At 45.4% G+C, this 18,152-nt stretch overlaps 1 long non-coding RNA gene across 1 annotated transcript in view; it reads right to left on the minus strand.

Annotated features, from left to right (window-relative positions):
* Nucleotides 1–5,985: 5,985 nt before the first annotated feature.
* The window catches only part of LOC128343261 (uncharacterized), a 101,837-nt gene continuing 89,670 nt past the window's right edge, over nucleotides 5,986–18,152 (minus strand). Inside the window, exon 4 of the long non-coding RNA XR_008315419.1 lies at nucleotides 5,986–7,042. This is a non-coding gene — a long non-coding RNA (uncharacterized LOC128343261). The remainder of the gene's footprint in view (nucleotides 7,043–18,152) is intronic.

Below are 18,152 nucleotides of genomic sequence, written 5' to 3' on the forward strand. Positions count from 1 at the left end.
CAGGCCACCTTCACACATAGCGTGAAACCACAGGTTGGCGAACATGAGGTTAATCCGTGAACCCTGGAATCGTCCCACAGATGAACTTCCAACCCAGATCGGGCGACCTCCGATCTCAAGGCAGAGGAGCCTCTCCCTCTTCCTGGAATGCTAAGGCCGCTTCCCAGCAAGCTCCCTAGAACTCATGTCTTGAGACTGTGGGTGAAACGTCAGCAGGGCAGTAGCCATTGGGCATGATCTTAAAGGGGGCGTGCTCAGCATGATTGTGCCTTTTTAGCATGGACTGCCTGGCTTCGACAGGGAAATGGCATTTAAACCCTTTTCCTCACACCACTTGCTCCACCGCCCTCGTAAGAGCCCTGCAGCCAAACAGTCTCACGTATGCACAATTACTGGTAACAGGGGGATTAAGAGAGGCACTACTTTTCTGTTACTCCAGAAAGGGATCATGATGACTTCCTAGGAGGGAATATGTATATGAGGGCAGGCAAAGGATCCTGGGGTCTGGTCCACTGTGACAAAGGATGCTCTTGTGATGGCAAACCTGGTCAAAGCAGTCCAGGAACCCCCAACACACTCCTGCCCCCATGTCAGCTTGCCAGCCAGGGATTAGCTCTCTCATGAAAGGGCCAGTCCACTGTGGAGGACAAGAGGCTCCATGAGTTAGGCCATCCAACTATGGGGGCCCTGCTGATGTGGGCCACTCAGTATATCTGTTTAAAAATAGAACTCATATACATCACCTTTCCCTCAACACCCCTACAGACTCCCACGTTGTCTGGGCCACTCCATGTGTCCTGCCATTTCCCTGTGGCCTCAGTCTTGCTAGATCAGGGATGGCTCCTAGTACACCTTCAAAATTCCTGGTCTGGGACTGGCAGCATATGCAGGTCAGCCACCGCAGGGAATTGTGAGTGAGGGAAGCCCCAATTTTCAGTGATCCCTGGCAAGTCGGGTGGCCAGACTGGGAAAAAATCAACATACATATGGGTCAAGGGACAACCAGACTGCCAGAGTGAGCGGTTTCACTCCTGCTGTCCGTCACTATGTGGTACCCTTCCCCAGGGCTTGCATGGATCTAGCAATGGGGCTGGGCAGCAACAGCCATCTGGCCCACATGTGTGTCACTATGGCCTGCCACTCTCATGCAAAAGCAGTCTTGGGAGAAGGGGTTTCATCATACATTATTAATGATTCAGCCCCTGAAATTCCATCCCAGTGTACCCAAGATGGTTCTCATGAGTAATGCTAGAGACTGCAGGCCTGCACCCAAGGGGAAGGGGCTGGGCCCCCCTTCCCCCATTAATTTGTTTTTTAAAAACTAGAGTAGAGCCACTCAAGAAATCCAGGGGCTGCCCTTCCACCCAAACCCTGGCTATCGCTCCCCTGGCATGTGTTTTCTTCATTGGAAGCCTGGTTTATGGTGCCACAGGGACTCTGTGTGCTTGTGCAAATACTTCTTCATTACTTAATATGTGGAGACCTCTACACAAAATGCCCATCTTGACATCTGATTCGCTTTTTCTGCAGGTTGCCAAAGGGGGGCAGCATGAGACACAGTGGAAAGTGGGCATCCCCCAATGTGGCTTTTCCCTTTGACATGCTTTGAAGCTTGGGATGGAGCAATGTGGCATCCCTGTTGCTAGGCAACAGCTAGAGGAGTGCAGAAACAGTGGAGGGCAGGGTGTTTTATAGCTGCTTCCCTCATACAAACAAAGAAAACTTATGTAGATTTAACTAAAGGTTTATTCAGCACTAATTCCATGTTCTACTTCTCCTTTCCCTACCTGTTCTTTCTGACTCCACCCCAGGATCTCCACTGGGACATTCAAACAAACAAAACACAAAAGATAACTAGATAGAACACAACATGAGGGAAGTGCTGAGAGAGGTGGCCAGTGAGAAGTGCCACAGGCATAGGGCTGGCACGTTCCTGGGCTGGTCTGAGCCACCTTCTCTATGATTTTGGCAGCAGCCACAATACAAAATGCAGGTTATGACAGCAGCAGAATTAGAATGATATGATCAGGGGCGTAACGATAGGGGGGGCAGGCAGGGCACGTGCCCTGGGTGCCACTCTGGTGGGTCACGTGGGGGAGCGCCAAGAAGTGGCATGCCCCCTGACCCCCCCACGGATTGCGCGTCACGGTGGCGGGCGGCGGCGGATCGCCCAGTGCGGCGGCGGCAGGCGGCGGCGGATCGCCCAGTGCGGCGGTGGAGGGCGGTGGCGGCGGATCGCCCAGTGCGGCGGCAGGCGGCGGATCGCCCAGTGCGGCGGTGGCGGGCACCGGCGGCGGATCGCCCAGTGCGGTGGTGGCGGGCGCCGGCGGCGGATCGCCCAGTGCGGCGGTGGCGGGCAGCGGTGGCGGCGGTGGCAGCGGATCGCCCAGTGCGGCGGTGGCGGGCAGCAGCAGATCACCCAGTGCGGTGGTGGCGGGCGGCAGCGGATCGCCCAGTGCGGCGGTGGCGGGCGGCAGCGGATCGCCCAGTGAGGCAGAGCGACACCGAGGCCTGCTGCCTGGCCTGGCGTCGCTTCCCAACTGCACAGGCGCGCCTGCGCAGTTCATCTGCACTGGGCAATCTGCCGCTGCCTGCCACCGCCACACTGGGCGATCCGCCGCCGCCCGCCGCCGCCACACTGGGCGATCCGCCGCCGCCCTCCACCGCCGCGCTCGCTCCCGCCGCCACCCGCCACCGCCGCGCTCGCTCCCGCCGCTGCCCACCACTGCCGCGCTCACTCCGGCCAGCCCAGGGGGGCGCAGGTATGTGTGGGAGGGGGTGGGGGAGGACGCAATTTCAGGGGCAGAGCTTGCCCTGGGCACCGTTTCCCCCTGTTACGCCTCTGGATATGATGCCACATTCAAATCTTGATGGAGCAGCGAAATTCACTACAAACTGAAAGTTCATGTTACAGTTTTGGCTCAAAAGTATTGGGTCACTTTTGTGACAAAAACACGGTTTCATGCATCCAAACCAGTCCGACCACAATATGGAACCTCTGCTCTCTTTGCCACCGGTTTGGCATTATGTGCGGAGGCGGCTACTGAGTTCTGCAATCTATAATCATTTGTGCAGCAGAGGAGTGGGGAGAGAAAAGCAGCAGCGGGCAGGGGGGAGAGAAAGGTGGGGGGGCAGCGGGTGGGGGAAAGAAAGGCGACGGCTGGAGGGTGGAGGGGGGGAGAGAAAAGGCAGCGGCAGGTGGATGGGAGGGAGAAAAATGTGGGGGGAGGAACGGGAGGGGAGGAGGGCTGGAGAGTGCAGGGCTGGAGGGAAGGGGAAGAGAGGAGAGACTGGGGCAGGAGGAAGAGGGAGGGGGAAACAGCCGGCCCCAAAGTGCCGCACAGATGCTCTGTGCGGGGTCGGCTAGTATATTCTGATTTTGCAAGTCATTGGAAGAAGCCCAGAGCTAAGTAGCTTGCCTCAAGCCACTGGAAATCTTAGTAACTTACCAGCTTCTGTGATTCCAGCAGGCATTGCCCCCACACACTTTGTAAGCTTATATGCATAGCCATAAGGACTAGGCATGTGGATTTTTTTAAAAAAACACTAAACTAAACATTTCTGACTGCTGAATATTGCACCCAACATGCTTTTCTGTGCTCCCTCAGAATTGTAATATACTGTACATAATACACTGAATACCTAATATACTTAATACACTGAAGCTAAATCCTTGTAAACTGCCCTGAGCCATTTTGCAACCAGGGTGAACCCTGATAAGCTAAGGGGACAAGTCATGCTTGCTACTACAAGACCAGCTCTCCTCTGTATCATATACAGAGAGGCTCTCCACACAAGCAGTGTGGAGAGCCTGCAGGGCTTCTGCGGGGAGAACGGGCTTGACCTGCTCTCCTCACAAATGATCACAGAGTCCGCCCTGGGCGGCTGGATCAGCCGCCCACAGAGCTGGTAGGAGTGGTGGAGGTCGGGGGCTGCCTAGCCCCCAGAAGTCCCAGGAGACCCCCAAGGCTAGGAGGCTTGCTGCAGCCTCCTGGTTGGGGGTCTACTTGTGAGTTGCCGCAGCGCGGAGCCACCACACGGCAACTCACAATCACAAAAATGGGGTTAGCAGAGTGCTTGCTCTGCTAACCTCGTTTTAGGGGAGGGGGGATTAAGCAGGCTAGCCACTGGGCTCACCCGTTGGTTCCCACGACTGCTGGAAAGTAGGCTGGAGCCTGCTTTCCAGCAGTCGTGAGAATAGCCTCAAAGAGAGCTTGGCTAGAGTCATACATGTTCTGGTAACGTCTCAGCTTGACTCTTGCAATGTGCTATATGTAGGGCTCCCCTTGAATGAAGACAGTTCACAAAATGCAGTTAGTATAAATACTGGTGCACATCTCTCCAGCATTAAAACACCTTTACTTACTCCTGGTTCATTTCCAGTCCCAATTCAAGGTGCTGGTGATCACCTTTAAAGACCTAAATGACTTAAGACTGGAGAGCCTCATGGTGAGGAGAGCTGGTCTTGTGGTAGCAAGCATGACTTGTCCCTCTAGCTAAGCTGGGTCCACCCTGGTTGCATTTGAATGGGAGACCATATCTGAGCACTGTAAGATTTTCCATTTAGGGGATGGAGCCGCTCTGGGAAGAGCAGAAGGTTCCAAGTTCCCTCCCTGGCTTCTCCAAGATATGGCTGAGAGAGATTCCTGCCTGCAACCTTGGAGAAGCCGCTGCCAGTCTGTGAAGACAATACTGAGCTAGATAGACCAATGGTCTGACTATGGCAGCTTCCTATGTTCCTATGACCGCCTCTATATCAATCTGGCCAGTTTTTAAGATTGGCCTCATATGCTCTGTTCCAACTGCCTACCCTTTCTGATCTGCAGAGGGTGGGAGCCTGTGAGAGTGTCTTTTCTGTGATGGCACCCCTCTCTGGGGAAATTTGCCTGGCCCTGAATCATTTTGGCACTAGGTGAAAGTCTTCATGTTTGCCTAGGATTTTTAATGTACTTTGCTTTATTGGCTGTCATTTTTAGGCTGCTGAGAGTGTTTCTTAACTATTGTTTTTATTGCTGTTTTATTGTTTTGATGATACTTTTGTAAGCTAGCCTGGGAAGTTATTATTACATATTGTTTTTTTTTTAAATCAAATAAATAAATCCCTAAGGAAATCAAGCTTTTCCTGCAAGTAGTTACCCCTTAACATTTCTGAAAATATGATTAAAGGTATCAAGTTACCTTTAAGAATGTTCCTGTAAATTGAAACTGCAAACATAAGGAACATGCACTTGTACTATTTGTTCCAAGTAATTGAATATTGGCCTTTATGTTCAGTATTTATTACTTCCTCCTGCTGATTGAGTTGTATTAGAGAGAATCAGTCATCTAGTAATTCTTCTGAATCTTTGGAAAACTTTCTTTTAACTATTAGCTGTATTGTTTCTAAATGCAATATGGTAAAATTTGGCCATAGTTTTATCCAGCCAAACAGACATAAAGATAGCATTTTTCCTCTGTTCTATAAAGCCTGGCACGTCTTTTGCATTTCTTGGGTAAAGATCGTTAAGCCAATTTTTGTCTACAGTCTTCTAGTTCTATGTGATCTTTGTCTACTTCCAGTCCACTTGACAAACAGTCTTATTCTTTAGAGTTTGGACTGCATTTACATGAGTAAACAGGTTTAACAAAAGTACTAATGAGCTATGAATGCATTGTGTAAGGAAATTCTCATGGCTTGCTAATGCACTTTCAGTCCTCTTCTCTGAAAAGAACTTTGCAGTGTGTGCTCACAAGCACGCACGCCCACAAATTGTTTGGATACAATTTCCCTGTGTAAATAGAGACTATCGAGAACTCCTGCTGTGCAGTTCCCATTTATAGCATTGTGGAGAATCCCTGTAAGACCTTCTGAAATGAATGAGGAGTTCTGCAAATACAGTACTCGCTGGGTTTCACTCTAAAGGGGTAGAGCTTAGCAAAGACAACTTCAGAAATTGTTATTTAAAAAAACCAAACAAACAACTATTGCTGATGCAAACCTATCATTTATCAAGGTCCTCTCCACTTATCTACTTTCAAACAGTGACATATATAACTGTGGTTTCAGTCTTTTTATTATTTTCTCCTGCTGATGCAGTGAAAAACTAATGAAACATATTAAACATGCTCAAAAATTTGTATAGATTCTAAGTCACAATTCATATGTTACAATATAGAATATCAATGCAATCAATATAATTACAAGATAGATAACCATAAACAAAAATATATGAGAATATAAGCAATTATAATAAAAAAACTATACTAAAGCTATACATAAGTGCTGATGAATATTCCAGTATCCAAAGAGTAAAAGTCCATAATCAGGTAGAAAAATCCATCCAATACTAGAGGAGGATTGAAAACAGTGAAGCCCATCGCAAAAATGCCATAAATAGATAGAAATAAACTCTTGGAAATGCAATAATGTAAAAGGAGAAGCTGAACTTCTGCATGGACCCAAAGGATTAAATTTCTTCAGTAATTCACTTGGGCGTCTGGAGGGATGTACACATTAATAACCAATAACGATATAGAGTCAGAGACAAGTTTCAGGGCCATTGCAAAGTGCTCACAGCTAGATAATGGGAATATAGAGACCTTAAGAGAAGTATTAACAGATATGCATAGACCACCAGAGTGCTGTCCTCTAAGACCTCCAGATTGTGGAAGGTTGCCAAATTTTGTTACATTGTGGGTAGGATACATTTGGAGGTTATTAATACTCCTTAGTTGGATATTTTACCATTGTTAATTATAATCTTATTCCTTTATTTTATTTATATCTGTTATATTGACATTGTTATTTGTATTTTTAATGTTCTCTTTTCTGGTCAATGACTGTAATAAAATTGAACAGTAATTCACTCCAACCAGGATAATGGTCTTGTAAAAATCTTCATGGGTCTCCCATATATAGAAAATAGTAAGCTTTACTCCATATTCCAAGGTTTTAACAAGTAAACTTGGATAGGCATATTCAAATATTCCAGGGTGTAATCAAATAGTCCTTGAAAAGCTGTCTAGATATCAGCTGTTTTCGCATATGCTTCGTCATGAAGGACTATAAAGATAAAACACATATAAATAACACTGTAATATCTATTTAACAATGTTACAAACCAAAAACCACATGCTAAGGCATCACGAAAATATATCTTATCTATAAAGAACTATAGGATTTCCTTAAAAGTCGTGAATTTTATCTCTGTTGCATTCCTACTGAATAGGCTCCATACATATACCTTATTCAATTACCCATAAGGCTTGATAATGCATAGTCATACTGGCTCTAATGTATTGCCAGATGGAGATTTAATTATGCATAGTCATCCTGGTTCTAATGCATACCAGATGAGTACTAATTTACTCACAAGAAAAATTACTTACAAGAAAAAACCAAGTTTATACAAACTCATACAAACACTATCTTCCAGGTACACTGCCAAATTGAAATGCTGCCTCATGTCAAGGTCTAAGTGACACTACTTCATGTTGGTGCCAAACAGCATTCAAAACATTAATCGACTCACAAGAAGAAATATATCTCCTGTGAGAGAAAAAAACTCAAATGTATACAAATTCATATAAACATTCATTTCCAAACATACTATCCAAATAAAGATTTTAAAAAATTATTTTAAATAAGGCTAACTCCCAAATAAAGATTTTTCAATAATATCCAAATAAGGATTATAAATAATTATTTTAAATAAGGCTACCTCCCAATCATCCATATAGCACCAAACATCACTCAAGATGTAAATTTACTCACAAGGAGAAATATCTCTCCTCCCAAAACTACAGTTCCTGTAATAAAACAACAAACACAATCAGATGATCTAAATGAAGACAAGCTTCACATTCATATCATCCATACCCAGAATAATCAACCTGCCTCTGAATACAATCATAAACTACCAAAACAGATGCAAACACCCCCTGTAATAGCAGATATGGACTAACTGTCAAAATATGTTCATAAAACAAAACCTACAAAAAGCAAGATAAGTCCAGGTGAGTATTTAAACCTCCACTTTCCATTGATCTAAACCTATATCTGTATTCTGCTTCTTTTTGCAAGAGAATTTTTGCGAAAAGCTATACAAGGTGGTATATCACAACCAGGGATGTCTTTAACTAGATGCCAATGACAGCGTATAATATTCTTGACCTGGTACCTCAGAGTAGAAAACTCAAGGGACCAGGTCAAGCGACGCATTGAAGATCTTTCAGAATGGATAAACAATTATGATCTATTCATAGATCTAGCTTTCCTGATTGCTTTGTATAGTGTTCTCTGTGGATAACCCCTACATTTGAACTGGGTCAACATAATGTTAGCTTCCTTTTCAAAATCCATAGACTGTTGCAAGGCACTTAATCCTAAGCAATTGGCTATAGGGTATACTATCATTTATTTGCCTAGGATGCCAGGAGGAATAATGAAGATAACTCCTCCTATCAGTCGGTTTCTTATATACATCAAAAGAAAGACTCCCTGAAGAATTAACTCGGACCTTCGTGTCCAAAAAAGGTAGCTCATTTTGATGCCATTGGCCCGGAAATTGAATATGAGGATGTACTGTGTTCATCCATTGCAAAAACTCCCCAACATTATCTGGGTTAGCATAAATAAAAAAAATATCATCTATAAATCTCCAAAACGTAAAGATATGGGGGGGAGGTTAAATTGGGGATTCAAATAATACTTCACCTCCAAAGAGTTCATAAATTGCAATGTCTGGGGCTACTGGAGAACCCATGGCAACCCCTTTGATCTATAAATAAAATTGCTGACGAAATTTAAAATAATTATTTTCAAAAATAAGGTCAATCAGTTCTAAAAGAAAAAAATGTAGAGGGATGCTTCATAGTGCGAGATTCCAAAATGTTCTCAATTACAACCTTCGCTTCATCAAGAGGGATATAGGTCTAGAGGGATTTAACATCCAAGGTCATCAAAATTGAATTAGGAGGAATATGAATACCCTCCACCTTTTGAATAAAATCCCCTGTATCCTTAATGTACGTAGATGTCTTTTCTACAAATGGTTTAAGATAGTAGTCCACAAATGTAGCTAAAGGGGACAGGCTGATCCACTGATGATGGGTCTACCCGGGGGAGGGAGACCTTTATGAACTTTAGGCAAAATATATATAACAGGGATACAAGGATATTTATTAATCAGGAAAGAGGCTTCTCTGTTGGATAGTATATCAAAGATCATTGCTTCATCGACAACTATTTTAATAATCCGTATGATATCATCAGTAGGATCTTTTTGAATAGGGGCATAACTTTCTCCATCAGCTAGTTGTCTTTCTATTTCTTGAATATAATCACTTGTATTCATGATGACTAGGGCTCCCCCCTTGTCTGCCCATTTGATAACTATATTGGGATCATCTGCTAATTTCTGCAGTAAGAATCTTTCATTATTTGTAAGATTGGGGGGACCTTTAGATCTATGTTTACCTCTACTTTCCAACAATTCTATATCCCTTTCCACAACATTATGAAATGTCATAATGGCAGGGTTATCTACAATGGGGACAAATGAAGAAGGAGTTTTGAATGGTTCTATCTGATATTCCTCACCTAGTTCAAAATAAGATCTTAATTTCAACAACCTAATATAAGTTTATATAAATCAATTCAGGTCTGAAATGGTTTATAAGAGGGTCGAGATATAAAATTTAAGCCTAAAGATAGTACATTCAATTCCTGCGAGGAGAAATTCCTGGAGCTTAAATTTATAATGGAGGATTTCTGTAATGGCCCCGGGGTCTCTCTCCCCCCCAAAACCCCGATGTTTCCTTCCCTGTTTTTGTTTTACGATCAAGAGGAGGAAAACCTGGGTAGAAGTGATTGTATGGAAGCAAGGTAGGAGGAAAAGCTACCCGGTTTTCATCTTACCTTGCTTCCACACAACGGAAAATTTGGAGCACACACAACTCCCAAACCTGGGTAGGACACAGTTTTTGCTTGTGTGAATGACCTCTCTGTTTATAACAGACTACACTTTGATTGCCTACAACTTTGTTACAGGAGCGCTGGTCCTATGGCCACTCAAAGGGGAAGGAGATGGGATTTCTATGGGATACACACACACACACACACACACACACACACACACACACACACACAGTATATGTAACTTAATACACAGACTCATGAGAGCCAATGGGGGGTGGGATAAACACTGAGTGCACAATTACCCCATGTCTTGCCCACATGGATGTTTTCCCATGGAAAATCACTCATGTTAAGAACACATGGGCAACACATTTAGATGCGTAGTCATTATCATGCTCTGTGACTATGGTATGTGGAGGAATTAGCTCAAATTGGGTGCAAATGTATCTGCAGCAATGTTGATTTGTGAGGAAGCCGAAAAGCTGATCATTGGTAAAGGCTGAGTCACTGAAAAGGGGAATAGTGGAGTCAAGACAAGTTTTTTTTTGAAAAACAGAGATTAAGTTCATTAAAGAACAGAAGCACATGAGATTAAAGTGGTGGTTGACAAGCTCTTGGGCAGCTGGGAAGAAGCAGGTAACTACAATATAGGGATGTGCGAACCGGTTCGGATCCAAACTGGTTCGGATCCAAACTGGGGCGGTTCAGCGGTTTGGATCCGAACCGAACCAGTCATCAGGTTCGGGCTGCAAATGAGATTTTCAATGAGACACCATGAATCCACTCTAATATGCTATCATAGAATCCACACTCAATACCTCAGAAACAACAGAACCCTGTACCCCATGGGTTAGAAACCCATGGGGGTGGTTGGCACCCTATGTGCACTACACCACCACTCGCTCTGGGCCACCCCAGCACCCCCCAAGTGCACTTATGGGGCTGCTGAAACCTCCATTATAACTTATTATGAGGAAAAACCTTAAAGACGCGTAAACTTCAACAATTAACCAAAAATCAGCCCTCTGCCAAAATCCTTTGAAAAAATTCAGGTAGCTTCCTTGCCCCTACCTGGCACTACCACCAACCCCACACTGCTCTAGGCCACCCCTTTGCCCCCGACGTGAAGCTATACATTTGCTGACACCTCCATGCTTTTTTATGGAGAAAAACCTTAAAGACGCATAAACTTCAAAAATCACTTAAAAATCACCCCTTTGCCCAATTCCTTTCAAGTAATTCTGATAGCTTCCTTGCCCACCCTAGGAACTACCAGCCACCACACTCCACTCTACGACACCCCTTTCCCCCCGATGTGAAGCTATACATTTGCTGCAATCCTAATTATTCTCTATGAGGAATTCAAAAATACTTTAACAATTCACCATTAATCAGAGGAGTGTCCAATTGCCTTGGGATTTTTTGGGTGGTAGGCACCCCTGTCTGTCTACCACCCACCCTGCTTTTGTGCCCATAGGTGCTCCACAATAGGGGATATGGACTGGTTCAGGTCCCATTATACTCTATGAGAAAAATAATTAAAAATATTTCAAATATTCATAAAAAATCATAGGGGTGTCTGATTGCTTCAGGGTTTGGATGGTTGTTGGCATCCATGGGTGCTCCACAATAAGGAATAATGGCCTGGTTCTAGTCCCATTAAATCCTATGAGAAAAAAATAAAAATATTTTTCAAAAATTCATTAAAAATCGTACGAGTGTCCGATTGCTTTGGGGTTTGGGTGACAGGTACCCCTGGGTGCCAGCTACCATCCTACAAATTTGGGGGCATCTGAACCAGTTTGTATCCGAACCGAACCAGGGGGTGGTTCGAACAAAACCAAAACCAAACCACCCCCTCCTGGTTCGGACCCGGTTCAGATCCGAACCGAACTGGGCGAACCAGTTTTGTGCACATCCCTATATGCTGGACCTTAAGCAGAGCATTTAGCCCCTAAGTAATACAAGCTAGAGAGCATCCTAGCATGAAGGATAGGGGAGACACACAGGGGGTGATAGACAAAGTGAAGAAATAGAATCATAATCAATATGCCTATCCTAAGTTTCTGTGTAGCTGGTGGGCATTGATTGCAAGGGTGTTGTTGTCCTTCAGGTGGAAGGAGGTGGACAGGCTGTTCCTTTGGGTTATGGAAGTGACCCCAAGGCTTCTGAGCAGTTCAGGAATGAGAGTGTAAAACTCACACTGACCCACTTCAGGAGAGCCTCATCAGGGGAAGTTGCAGGAAAGGGACCAAGTCAGTGAGGCTTCTTGTGCAGTGGAAAGGCAGCTTAGGCTTAAGGCTACCAGGACATTAAACCACAGCCAGCTGAACACAGAGAGGCTCTCCACACGGGCAGTAAGGCCCCCGGCCCCCAGAAGTTCCAGGATGCCCCATGCAAATGTGCAGGTCATCGTGAGGAGACTCCGGATGCCAGGAGGCTTGTTGGAGCCTCCTGGTCAGGGGTCTCCTCATGAGTCGCCACACTTGCTCTGCTAATGTCATTTAAGGGGAGGGGTATTTTAGGTTTGTTGCTGGGAGCTGTGCAGCTCCCATTGCAGCACATGACCGCCCAGAACTGGGCTCGCCTCCCTTAGCCCGCTACTGTGCAGCCATGAGACTAGCCTAATTCTCTATGAAACTTTCCAAGGGGATTGGGGGAAACGCATATTGTGCAAGCTGGTACATACACAGGAATCATACACAGGGTGTGTGTGTGGCGGGGCGGGGAGGTCTCCTGCCTCAATAAAAGGTCAGGAATGCATCCATGCAGGAAACAACCCTTCTCCACAACAAAAGCATAATTGGCTTGAAACTGATGAGGCTTCTTTCCTCTGTTCAGAAAAGTACAACATATAGGCATGTAGCTCCCTTCTTTGAGTTTCGTTGCTACTGGGCAGTGATTCTCACACATATTCAAGAATGTGAGGGTTTTTTACTCTTGCAAAAATCCGTGTGTAACCTTGAGACTTCTCCCAACAGCTCTTATTGTTCCAGTCTCTGAAAATTCCTCCAAGCTGGGAAGCTCAGTACAGATGTGCTTATCAATTTATACAGTATCAGTCCTCAGCCTTGTTATGCAGCTGGCCATTCCTTCAGGCTCTGTTGCATGGCTTTGGTCTTTCCTGACCCATTCCAATTCTTGTGTGATATCTAAGGCACCAGGAATGTCAAATCAGTGGTACTGATCGCATTCCTGAGTCTGGGAGCCAGATCATGGACATAAGTGGGGGTGGGATCCTGCGAGAGAAAAATATGGGGTTCAGGCTGTCTGCCTGTAACAGGCCTGCAGTGAGGCTGGACTCAACATCAGGCAGAAATTGCAAAGTCAAATATTCTGACTTAAGAGTCTAACTCATGTCTAACTTTACTTCTCCACAGTGAAGGTGGGGAAAGCCCTGTACTAGTATTACAAAACTGATAGCAGCAGCAAAGTGAAAGCAAACCACATTACCATACAGCACTGTATGGTAATCCAAAGTGAAAGCCAGCCACATTACATACAGCACTGGTTTGCCTCTGTTTGGTCCCACCTACCTCTGACTTTCCTCCATTAATATCACAGACTATATCTGGAGCACATTTGGCTTGTGGGCCATATATTGCCTGTCCCTAGCCTTATCTATGGGCAATCTCCTCATGCTGACCTATGTGACATTTTCTAACTGCTTCCTCTAATAATGGAATGGAATGCTACACTTGCACGCCCAGGCCCAATAGCGACAAGACACGTGTGCTTGGATGAACTAGGGCCACTTTTATTAATTAAATTATAATCACCTGCAAGGATGAATTTACAATTAGAGTGCGGGTATCCCCTTTGTGTCACCTTAAGTGGCACAGGGGGAAATGCTTGACTAACAAGCAGAAGGTTGCCGGTCCGAATCCCTGCTGGTACTATATTGGGCAGCAGCGATATAGGAAGATACTGAAAGGCATCATCTCATACTGCACGGGAGAAGGCAATGGTAAACCCCTCCTGTATACTACTAAAGAAAACCACAGGGTTCTGTGGGTGCCAGGAGTTGAAATTGACGCGATGGCACACTTTACTTACTTTATCCCCTCTGTGGGTCAACTTCATAAGGAGGATTACCCACCACAGAGTGAAGGACTGGGTGTTGATTCCAAGTCGAGACATCACCACAACCGCAAGGCTTTAACCCCACTGAGAGGAGGCCAACCAGCCCCCTCCCCACCTAGGCAGGAAAAGTGGTGGGTGCCAGACAGCCTCCAATCAGAGGCAGATCCCAGCCCAGGGGCCACAATACCTGCAAGGTATGTTCCTCGGCTTTCCTACTCACCTTAAATGGTCCTCCAGTAAGACACCAAACAAGACAACCTACCCCAACCCGCACTCACCTGCCACAAAAGCAGAGCAAACCTGTTTAGCCCTGCTTACACCACCCATCTAAAATTTCACTAAAACCTTGTTGCAGGAATAAATTGTTTTCCCCAATTAGACAGATGGGGTAACGGAGTCCATCTGTCTAATTGGGGGAAACAATTTGGGCCCAAATGCCAGGATGCAAAAGCACATGGCCTCCCATAGCCACCATCACCCGACCAACCTCCTGGTTAACCGGGCACGATTGAAACATTGAATTCCACCCCAACCACACCAACGTAAGTGAAGAATCATGCAAGACCAAGCAAGAAACATATCCAGAAAATGGGCAGTTAAAACATTGAAAATCATTAATTGCTTGCAGAATTAAGGCCTTGCCACAAGGGCAGTCTGATATCATTCCCACCCAAATGCATCACTAATAGGTAGGGAACTCCATGCTTGGCAATATACTCATCCAGAATGGGTAGGAAGAGGCTCCATATCATCCCACGATGTCCAAGCCAGTCCACTTCAGCCACACCAGCAAAACATAACTGGGTGCCAATACCAGTCTGATGAGCCCAGCGACTGGCCCAAAACATGTAACTGTGCCCAAGGATGAGCACCCAGACTGGAGATGATGGCTGCAAAACTGAAAAACAGAACCAGCTAGCATTTCTTCTAAACAGTATCCACTCACTAATGCCACAGGGCCCCCAAAAAGGCCACAAGAATGGCCGCCCAGAATAATAATACCTTGAAATTCAAAAAACATATAGAATTAATGTGAGTTAGTATCTTAACCAATATGGAGGTGGAAATTGGCACCTGAAAATCAGGGTGAGTGGGAGATTCCCTTGCCCAACCCTCTAAAGTGTGGCACACCCTAAAGTCAGTTGTGGAATCTGTAAACCTGTTCTTCTTAGACTGGAAGGCGAGAGCCGCCAACCTGCTGCCAATTGACCTTGGCACCAAACCCTGGCTGTGCAGGTGAATGCAATAGCTTAACACATGCTCCACTGGAATAGGCCAAACTTCATCTAAACCAGATGAATTCCTAAACTCACAGAACTCACACACAGCCGCAGCATAAAGTTTCCAGGTATTAGGGGCCAAGGAAAGGTGGATAGCTTGTTCATCCTCTACCTCCCAAGGTGTCACAACTCAACCGCAAAGATTTCAGGGGTTTCCTTGGCCATTGGTACGAGAGTCCAAAAAATGCTCCTATTGCATCTGAGGCAATGCAATACTATTATCCAAACCCAGAACATGTCAAACAATGAACAAAATATTATGCCGCAAGCACTGCAAAGTAAAATGCCTAACAAGGCTCATTACCCGAGAATTACAAGAGGTCCCAGAATTGATCATGTGTATGGTAGACAAATTGGCACACCAGAACTGTACAGTATGATTTGCAAACTTGCAAACCCATACATGTACAGCAACAAGAATGGGGAAGAATTCCAGGAATGTCAAATCACGGGTAACACCTCATGTAACCCAATTGGTTGGCCATCTGGCTGAACACTATTCCTGAAAATAGTGAAAATTCCTGAAAATATTCCTGAAAAATATACCAAAACCTTGTCTCACAGCTGCATTGGAATGCACTGCAGCTCATCCTCCAATAAACATTTAGAACACCAAAGAGAAATGCCATTAAAGTCTGAAAAGATTTCGGACCAAAGTCTGGCATCCTCCCGAACCTCATGAGTTATCCAAATGTGGTGATGAGGGGCACTAGTCACATCACATAAATGCCTCAGGAAAGCCCTTCCAGGTGCAATTACCCAACACATAAAGTTCAAATGACCAATGATGCTCTGCATCTCCTTCAAAGTAATCTTTTTAACTTCCAGTAACCTACCCAAGAGCTGTCCCAAAGCTAAGAACTTATCAGCTGGCAGGCAGCAGCATTGGGCAACAGTGTCAATTTCAATACCCAAAAAAGGTCAGTCAAATGGCCGGACCTTCAGTTTTTTCATCAGCTAAGGGAACCCCTGGCTCCTGAGTCAATCCATGGAAGGAAGTCGTAAGGTTTTCACAGATTAAAGAGGAGCCAGGACCAGAAAAAAGAAAAAATCACCAAGAAAATGCACCACTGATCTTAAACCTGTGCAATCGTGTAGTGCCCACTCCCAAAAGGAGCTGAAGTGCTCAAATGCCGAACAAGAAATAGAGCACCCCATCGGCAGTGTGTGGTCCATATAAAAGGCACTCTCAAATGAAAATCCCAAGGGGTCAAAGTCAGCTGGATGAATTGGCAAAAGCCGAAAGGCTGATTTAATATTACATTTTGCCATGAAGGCCCCCACACCCTGAGAACAGACTCACAGCATTTTTGAATGAAGCATACTGCACCAAGCATAAATGCTGGTGCATTTATGCTTGGTGCAGCATAATGCACCATAATGGGATGTGTGTTTTGTTTTGGATACAAAACGTTTTGTGCACAAAACAGGCCATTTTGGCTGTTTTGTAGCCAAAACAAAACACCCAATGCTCAAAACAGAAAATGTTGTAGCCAAAACAAAACGTCCCTGTTTCAGATACAAAATGTTTTGTTGTTTCGGCTGTTTTGGAACTCCGTTTTGCAATTGCAAAAAGTCTTTCTCCTTCAGTCTCCATTTTGAGTTTTGACATCTGTTTGAATTTCCAGCCCTTCCAGCCCCAGACTGGCCAGCGAAAGCATGAGCTGATCTGCTGGCAATTGCCTCCTTATTCCTTTTAAGCAAATTTAAGGGTAAATTTTACCCTCATTAGCCAGTGGGGCAGTGTGCATTTCATTGTTGTTGCTTCACACTGTTGTGTGTAGATCAATTGCATTTCAGGCGGGGGTGGGGGTAGGATGTGGATGTGCAAGACCTTTGGAAATCTGCCTGGTTCTTTGCAAAGCTCTGCTGTTGTTGATGTGTGATGTTGATGTTATTTGGGGTAGATTCAGGGCAGAAATGGGGCTTTGGGGGCAGAAGAGTGGTTCAGGTGGTAGTGTCCCAATGGGTGCCTGCTGCCACCCAGATTCCAAAGGAATTGGGGAAAGGGGTGATTTTTAAATAATTGACATGTCTTTGGGGCAGATTTGAGGCAAAAAGGGGGCCTGAGGGGCAAAACAGAGGGGCAAGGGGTGCCTGCCACAACCCAGATTCCAAAGGAATTGGGAAAAGGGCTGATTTCTTGGGAATTGTTGAAGTTTACGCTTCTTTAAGGTCCCCCCCCCAGGGAATAATGGAGGTTTCAGCAGACCCATAACTCCATCAGGGGGGCACTGGGGTGGCCGGGAGCGAGTGGTGGTGTAGTGTACATAGGGTGCCAACCACCTCCATGGGTTGCTAACCCATAGGGTGCTGGGTTCTGTTGTTTCTGAGGTATTCTGGGTGTAGATTCTCTGGTAGCATATGAGATTTTCAATGACAAACCATGAATCCACTCTCATATGCAACCAGAGAATCTGGATCTACACTCAAAACATCTCAGAAACAACAGAACCCAGTATCCCATGGGTTAGCAACCCATGGGGGTGGTTGGCACTCTATGTGCTCTACACCACCACTCGCTCTGGGCCACCCTGGTGCCCCACAAGTGCAGTTATGGGGCAGGAATTATGGAGGTCCATCATTTCCTATGGGGAAGAACTTTACAGATGCACAAACTCCATTACATCTTTAAAAAATCAGCCTTTTGCCCAATTCCTATGAAATAATTCTAGCACATTCCTTGCCCCCACTGGGCACTACCACACATCCTACTCTGCTCTGGGCCATCCCTTTCCCCCCAACATGAAGCTATACTTTTGCTGAAACCTCCATTCTTCCCTATGGGAAAAATCCTATACTTCAAAAATTCACCCAAAATCAGCCCTTTGCCCAATTCCTCTGAAATTTGGGTGGTGGTTTCCACCCATTGGGCACTACCACCCCCACCC

Source organism: Hemicordylus capensis, chromosome 2 (assembly GCF_027244095.1).
Source record: "Hemicordylus capensis ecotype Gifberg chromosome 2, rHemCap1.1.pri, whole genome shotgun sequence".
Taxonomy (NCBI): Eukaryota; Metazoa; Chordata; class Lepidosauria; order Squamata; family Cordylidae; genus Hemicordylus; species Hemicordylus capensis.